The following is a 7,714-nucleotide window of genomic DNA, read 5'->3' on the forward strand; positions in this document are numbered from 1 at the left end:
CACACAAAAAAAGATAGGGATGTTAAAGTTTTAAGTCACTTTTGGAAAGTATGGTGGATAAATTGGGTACCAAATTATTGTTTTCACCGGCATGTCATCCTGAGATTCATGAGCAAACTAAAGTGGTTAATAAAATATTAGGAGCATTGCTTAGAGCTATTATTTATAAGAATATTAAGTCATAAATTGGGTAACAAATTATTGTTTTCAACAAGTCATAAATTGGGTAACAAATTATTGTTTTCAACTACGTGTCATCTTCATAATAATGAGCAAACTGAGGTGGTTAATAGAACATTAGGAGCATTGCTTAAGGCTATTATTTGTAAGAATATTAAGCCTTGGGACGAATGTTTGCCACTCATTGTTCTCTTTTTAAAGTTACTTACGGATTTAATCCACTTACGCATCTTGATTTGCTTTCTAACAATTATATCAAATTGAAGCATGCAATATAATAAGATTTGAAATAGGTTTTTTAAACCTTGAACCAAGAAGTAATTCAGAAGGATATTGGGAAAGAAAAAAAGAAAAAAAAAGGATGCTATATTTAATTATAATTTACCAGTGTCTTTATAACATGTTAATTAAAAAGAGGAAACAACAAGAATAAACAAACAAAGGAAATTTGTGTATGTATGATTCTCTTCAAATCTTGGAAACTACGAGGATTCCTCTCCTTTCTTGACATAAAGACTTACTTTTTCGGGACTTGGACCATAAAGAGTCATCTACTCTTACTCCTACTCCCTTCTCTAAGAATCAACATAGCATAATCATTTCATGAAGGCCGAGGTAGTCTTATAAAAGAAGATGAGGGTACCACTTTCAAATCATTACATGAGGACTTGAGAAAGTTTTGTAAAAGAAGACAAGGGTACCACTTTCTATTGCAGAATTTCTATGTGAATAGAGAATATACCATATTCTTGGGAGATAAGATAGAGCCTCGAGCCTAACTTCAAAGGCATTACACAAATTGTTCTATGATATTTTTTCTACGAACTCTCTGTTATGTTGTCCGCTGAAGGTTTCAGGAAAGGGAAACAGATTCTCTATTGCACTGATCTACCGTCACAATCCTTTTAAGGAAGATGCACCTAAATAACCAGTGAACAATAACATTTAAAGAAGTTTCAGAGAGCGAGAAGAGGATTGTGATAGAAGTTGCCCTAGGTAAAACTTCTTTAAATGTCTTAGCCAATCATGACCTCATAAGAGGTGTCTCTTGGACAACAAATGTCTTAGCCAATTGTGACGGTCATGATTGCTCAAGGCGTGTCGCCCAAATAATCGGTAAACAATAACATTGCCCAAATAACCGCCTTGGACAACAAATCGTTTACAAGAATTGTTGAGACATGCAACATGCAACCACAGGCAACACGCCTTGGGCAATCATGACTGTGACATCTGCCCCAACACAATTTATTAGATGAGGCTGACTTTTGGTCTCTCAATGCGCTTCCAACTGATCTCATAATGAGGAGTCTCTTCCAACCTACTAGGTGCTGTTGAAAATCACTTCTCGGTTTGTTGAGTCTTCATGTCTTCTCTATTCATGTCTTTCCTACTTTCTTCGCTTGAAACTTTTTCTTATTTGTATGACGTCATACCACCTGCTTCTGCTTGATGTCTTCTTGGTCGAAATAATAACGTTTCAAGTTACTAACGTGGACAACAAGGTTAGTCCGCATCCATAAGAGCAATTGGATTCTATATGATGTCTTCGTAATCTTATGGATAACTTTCACTAGTCCATAGTATTTTCACACCAGTTTTTGGTTCTTGTTGCGTTGAACTCGAAGTTTATCTGAACTTAACTTATATGAACTCTTTATTTTTCTTGAAATTATTGTGGTTGACACTTCCGACTGACCCTTCTCTTCATCCGTCTAGATGATATTTCTTTGTAAACATGTGTTGCTTCAGTGGTTTGTTTCTGTCTCCCTTCTTCAGTATCTGACCTTGTTTTTGTCTCTCTTGGAGGGGATAAATCCATTTTCTGACCATGTTTGCGTCGTGGTGTTCATGTAGTGGCAACAAGGTTTCTATTGAGGTTGGCTCACTTGAGCTCCCCTTTTCAATTACATCAATAGCAGCAAGCATAAATTCATCATGGCTATGATTCTTTCTCAACTGTAGTATCGACATCATTTTCAACCCTCTTGGTTGATGGATGTTTTTCTGAATTATCGTCGGATTAGACTCCATTACTACTAGATATTTTGCTAGGGGCATGTAACTGACTTTGTGTTTCAGCAAGACGTTCATTCCTGACACGACTTCAAAGTCATCCATTTCAACAATCACTAAACAATTTGCCTAGTCCAAGGCTCCAGCTTGATTAGAGTTCTCATTGTGACTCTTAAGACAGGTAAAGCTTCCAATTTGACGGCGTTCATCTTTCCTATATCTTGATGCCAAAGGATGTTAAAATATTTTGCATCGATCTCCATCATGAGTTGTGGGTGGCTTTAGAGTTGACAATGGTATTCCTTACTACTTTGTGCTTTACTCAAACCTTGACATACATAATATATATATATTCATTTAACTATAACACATATGGTCCATGGAAGAATTGTAGCTCTTATGCTCATTAATATTATAATGGCTACTACCTAAATTATAACCTAAAGTTGATAATTGATGTCCAAGTAGCCAACCCTAAATTTGTAATCATTGTGGAGTGATTGAAATTAAAATGGAAGTAGTTTAAACTCCTAGTACCTTAAATGAAGTTGGTCTCTTCTAATAAAACACGAATTTCTCTTTAATATCATTAATATAATTATGCTTCATCTTGAACCTACTAACATGAAACTAAAACTGCGTTCAATTTAACTCCATTTTATTGTCATCTTGAATGACGTGTAGGATATATTCTTGATTTACCTTGATATTTCTTATTAGTTAAGCTTTTTGCAAAATCACAATTAGACAACAACAAAGATGAACTTAGGTCTGTTTATTATTTTAAAGAAAATTTCTTTCTCCATCTTATTCATAATAACTCTGCAACTAAATTCATATTATGCTAAGAAACAAATTTTTTACTCGCAAGAAGTAAAATATGCAACTTTAACTAAAATTTCATCTAAACAAATTTTATTGCCATACAACATAGATGACAATTATAGCCTTCAAACAAAAAATAGAGTAGTTGTGGTGAACGGGATAGAAATTCTAGTGTTCATCCATAATATACAACCACTACCTAAATTCTGACCTAAAAATTTGAAAACATAAGTTGTAGTTGAAAATTACATAAAACAATCCCCTAAATCCAAGAAGTCGTGTCCAATTAATAAATCCAAAAGATAGTAACTAACATAGAGTAATTGAAGCTCCACATGAAGTAATTTAAAGTTTCAGTTACTTAACTAAAGTTTATCTGTCTTTAATGAAGCATTAAGAGCATTATCATTAAATGGATAATACACTAGGTTGAGACATATATCGTGGAGTACACAAGTAAATGATATTAAAAGAGCATTATCATTAAATGATAATACACTAGGTTGCTGCTTAATTGCTTTCTCTGAGGCTCATCTTTTGAGAAATGAACATAGGGGCACATTCCGAGAATTCAACTCAGGACCTCTCGCACCCTAAGCGAGAATCATACCACTAGACCAAATGCCCTTTCTAAAAAAAATGCAACATTTTTAACTCCTACTCAATATATTTTTTTCTCTCAAGTTTGAAGTCTATTTTCTTGAGCGGTTGTTGGACTATAAAACAAAAAGTTGATGGTCTAGTATTTTACTTGTAAGTAAGGCATGTAATATTGAATTGTTCTAATATGCAAGTGTTATCAAATAAATTACAACCCAACAAATGAATCAAACTAATCAGTTTGGGTTGGGTTGGATTTATTCGGCTCAGTTCATCAGTTTGTTTGATTTAATTCTTCTATTTTGCTTCGTATGACAAGAAAATGAAGTTGTATTGAATGTACCATAGTTTGATTTATGAAAAATTCATATGAAATATAATTGCATTAATAGTACTAAGAGTTGGAGTCTATAAACATTTCATGAACTTAAGTGCAACTTATGCTTCATTAAAAACGAGATAAACTTTAGTTAAGTAACTGGAACTTTAAATTACTTCATGTGGAGCTTCAATTACTTTATGTTAGCTACTATCTTTAGGATTTACTAATTGGACACGAGTTCTTGGATTTAAGGGATTGTTTTATGTAATTTTAAACTACAACTTATGTTTTCAAATTTTTATGTCATAATTTAGGTAGTGGTTGTATATTATGGATGAACACTACAGTTTTTATCCCATTCACCACAACTACTCTAGTTTTTGTTTGAAGGCTATAATTGTAATCTATGTTGTATGGCAATAAAATTTGTTTAGATGAAATTTTAGTTAAAGTTGCATATTTTACTTCTTGCCAGTAAAAAATTTGTTTCTTAACATAATATGAATTTAGTTACAGAGTTATTAGGAGTAAGATGGAGAAAGAAATTTTCTTTAAAATAATAAACAGACCCAAGTTCATCTTTGTTGTTGTCTAATTGTTATTTTGTAAAAAGCTTAACTAATATGAAATATCAAGGTAAATCAAGAATATTTCCTACACGTCATTCAAGATGACAATAAAATGGAGTTAAATTGAACGCAGTTTTAGTTTCATGTTTAGTAGGTTCAAGATGAAGCATAATTTGTATTAATGATATTAAAGAGAAATTTGGGTTTTATTAGAAGAGACCAACTTCATTTAAGGTACTAGGAGTTTAAACTACTTCCATTGTAATTTCAATCACTCCACAATGATTACAAATTTAGGGTTGGCTAATTGGACATCAATTATCAACTTTAGGTTATAATTTAGGTAGTAGCCATTATAATATTAATGAGCATAAGAGTTACAATTCTTCCATGGACCATATGTGTTATAGTTAAATGAATATATATATATATATATTATGTATGTCGAGGTTTGGGTAAAGCACAAAGTAGTAAGGAACACCATTGTCAACTCTAGAGCCACCCACAACTCATGATGGAGACCGATGCAAAATATTTTAACATCCTTTGGCATCAAGATACAGGAAAGATGAACGCCGTCAAATTGGAAGCTTTACCTGTCTTAAGAGTCACAATGAGAACTCTAATCAACCTGGAGTCTTGGACTAGGCAAAATTTTTAGTGATAGTTGAAATGGATGACTTCGACATCGTGTCAGGAATGAACGCCCTGCTGAAACACAACGTTAGTTATATGCCCCTAGCAAAATGTCTAGTAGTAATGGAGTCTAACTCGACAATCATTCAGAAAAACATCCATCAACCAAGAGGGTTGAAAATGATGTCGATACTACAGTTGAGAAAGAATCATAGCCATGATGAATCTACGCTTGCTGCTATTGTTGTAATTGAAAAGGGGAGCTCGAGTGAGCCAACCTCAACAAAAACCTTGTTGCCACTACATGAACACCACGACGTAAAACAAGGTCAGATACTTAAGAAGGGAGATAGAAACAAATCACTGAAGCAACACGTGTTCACACAGAAATATCATCTAGACGGATGAAGAGAAGGGTCAGTCGGAAGCGTCAACCACAATAATTTCAAGAAAAATAAAGAGTTCATATAAGTTAAGTTCAAATAACTTCGAGTTCAAAGCAACAAGAACCAAAGATTGGTGTGAAAATACTATGGACTAGTTAAAATTATCCATAAGATTACGAAGACATCATATAGAATCCAATTGCTCTTATGGATGCGGACTAACCTTGTTGTCCGCGTTAGTAACTTGAAACGTTATTATTTCTACCAAGAAGACATCAAGCAGAAGCAGGTGGTATGACGTCATACAAATAAGAAAAAGTTTCAAGCGAAGAAAGTAGGAAACTCACGAACATAGAAGACATGAAGACTCAACAAACCGAGAAATGATTTTCAACAGCACCTAGTAGGTTGGAAGAGACTCCTCATTATGAGATCAGCTGGAAGCGCATCGAGAGACCTAAAGTCAGCCTTATCTAATAAATTGTGTGGGGGCAGATGTCACAGTCATGATTGCCCAAGGCGTGTTGCCTGTGGTTGCATGTTGCATGTCTCAAAAATTCTTGTAAACGATTTGTTGTCCAAGGCGGTTATTTGGGCAATGTTATTGTTTACCGATTATTTGGGCGACACGCCTTGAGCAATCATGACCGTCACAATTGGCTAAGACATTTGTTGTTCATATGTTATTGTTGTCCAAGAGACTCCTCATTATGAGGTCATGATTGGCTAAGACATTTAAAGAAGTTTTACCTAGGGCAACTTCTATCACAATCCTCTTCTTGCTCTCTGAAACTTCTTTAAATGTTGTTGTTCATTGGTTATTTGGGTGCATCTTCCTTAAAAGGATTGTGACGACAGATGACCTAGGTAAAACTTCTATTGGGAGATCAGTGCAATAGAGAATCTGTGTCCCTTTCCTGAAACCTTCAGCGGACAACATAACAAAGAGTTCCTAGAAAAAATATCATAGAACAATTTGTGTAATGCCTTTGAAGTTAGGCTCGAGGCTCTATCTTATCTCCCAAGAATATGGTTCATTCTCTATTCACATCGAAATTCTGCAATAGAAAGTGGTACCCTCGTCTTCTTGTACAAAACTTTCTGAAGTCCTCATGCAATGATTTGAAAGTGGTACCCTCATCTTCTTTTATAAGACTACCTCGGCCTTCATGGAATGATTATGCTACCTCGGCCTTCTTTAAATGTTATTGTTCACTGTTTATGGTCCAAGTCCCGAAAAAGTAAGTCTTTATGTCAAGAAAGGAGAGGAATCCTCGTAGTTTCCAAGATTTGAAGAGAATCATACATACACAAATTTCCTTTGTTTGTTTATTCTTGTTGTTTCCTCTCTTTAATTAACATGTTATAAAGACACCGTAAATTATAATTAAATATAGCTTCCTTTTTTTTTTTTTCAAATATCCATCTTAATTACTTCTTGGTTCAAGGTTTAAAAAACCTATTTCAAATCTATTATATTGCATTCTTCAATTTGATATAATTGTTGGGGGCATTTTGAGAATCAAACTCGATACCTCTCGTACCCGAAGCGAGAATCATACCACTAGACCAAATGCCTTGCAGTGGATCTATCTTTTTTAGTTGCTGATCCATATCTTTTGAAATTTATGCACATGTTTTTGTTTCAATTCTAGAAATAGAAATGATATCCATAGAAATACATAATTTTACCATGCAAATAAGAAAAACTCCTGATCAAGTTTTAGATAAAAGTAGCAAACATGTTGATAGATATAAAAATAAATTCAAGATCTTTCTCTAGCCTAATTATCAATTGGAAGATTTAGCTGATATGAATTGTTATTTGTTTGATACCAATAATAACCGTCATTTTAGTATGGTAAGATTTTAGTATGCTAAGGATCCATATGTGTCCATGAAAATTAGTTAATGCTATATTTTTGAAACTTCTTCATCGGTTATTTGGGCGCATCTTCCTTAAAAGGATTGTGACGACAGATGACCTAGGTAAAACTTCTATTGGGAGATTAGTGCAATAGAGAATCTGTGACCCTTTCCTGAAACCTTCAGCGGACAACATAACAAAGAGTTCCTAAAAAAAATATCATAGAACAATTTGTGTAATGCCTTTAATGTTATGCTCGAGGCTCTATCTTATCTCCCAAGAATATGGTTCATTCTCTATTCACATAGAAATT

The sequence above is a fragment of the Cucurbita moschata genome, unplaced genomic scaffold (genome assembly GCF_002738365.1).
Source record: "Cucurbita moschata cultivar Rifu unplaced genomic scaffold, Cmos_1.0 Cmo_Scf00150, whole genome shotgun sequence".
Classification (NCBI taxonomy): domain Eukaryota; kingdom Viridiplantae; phylum Streptophyta; class Magnoliopsida; order Cucurbitales; family Cucurbitaceae; genus Cucurbita; species Cucurbita moschata.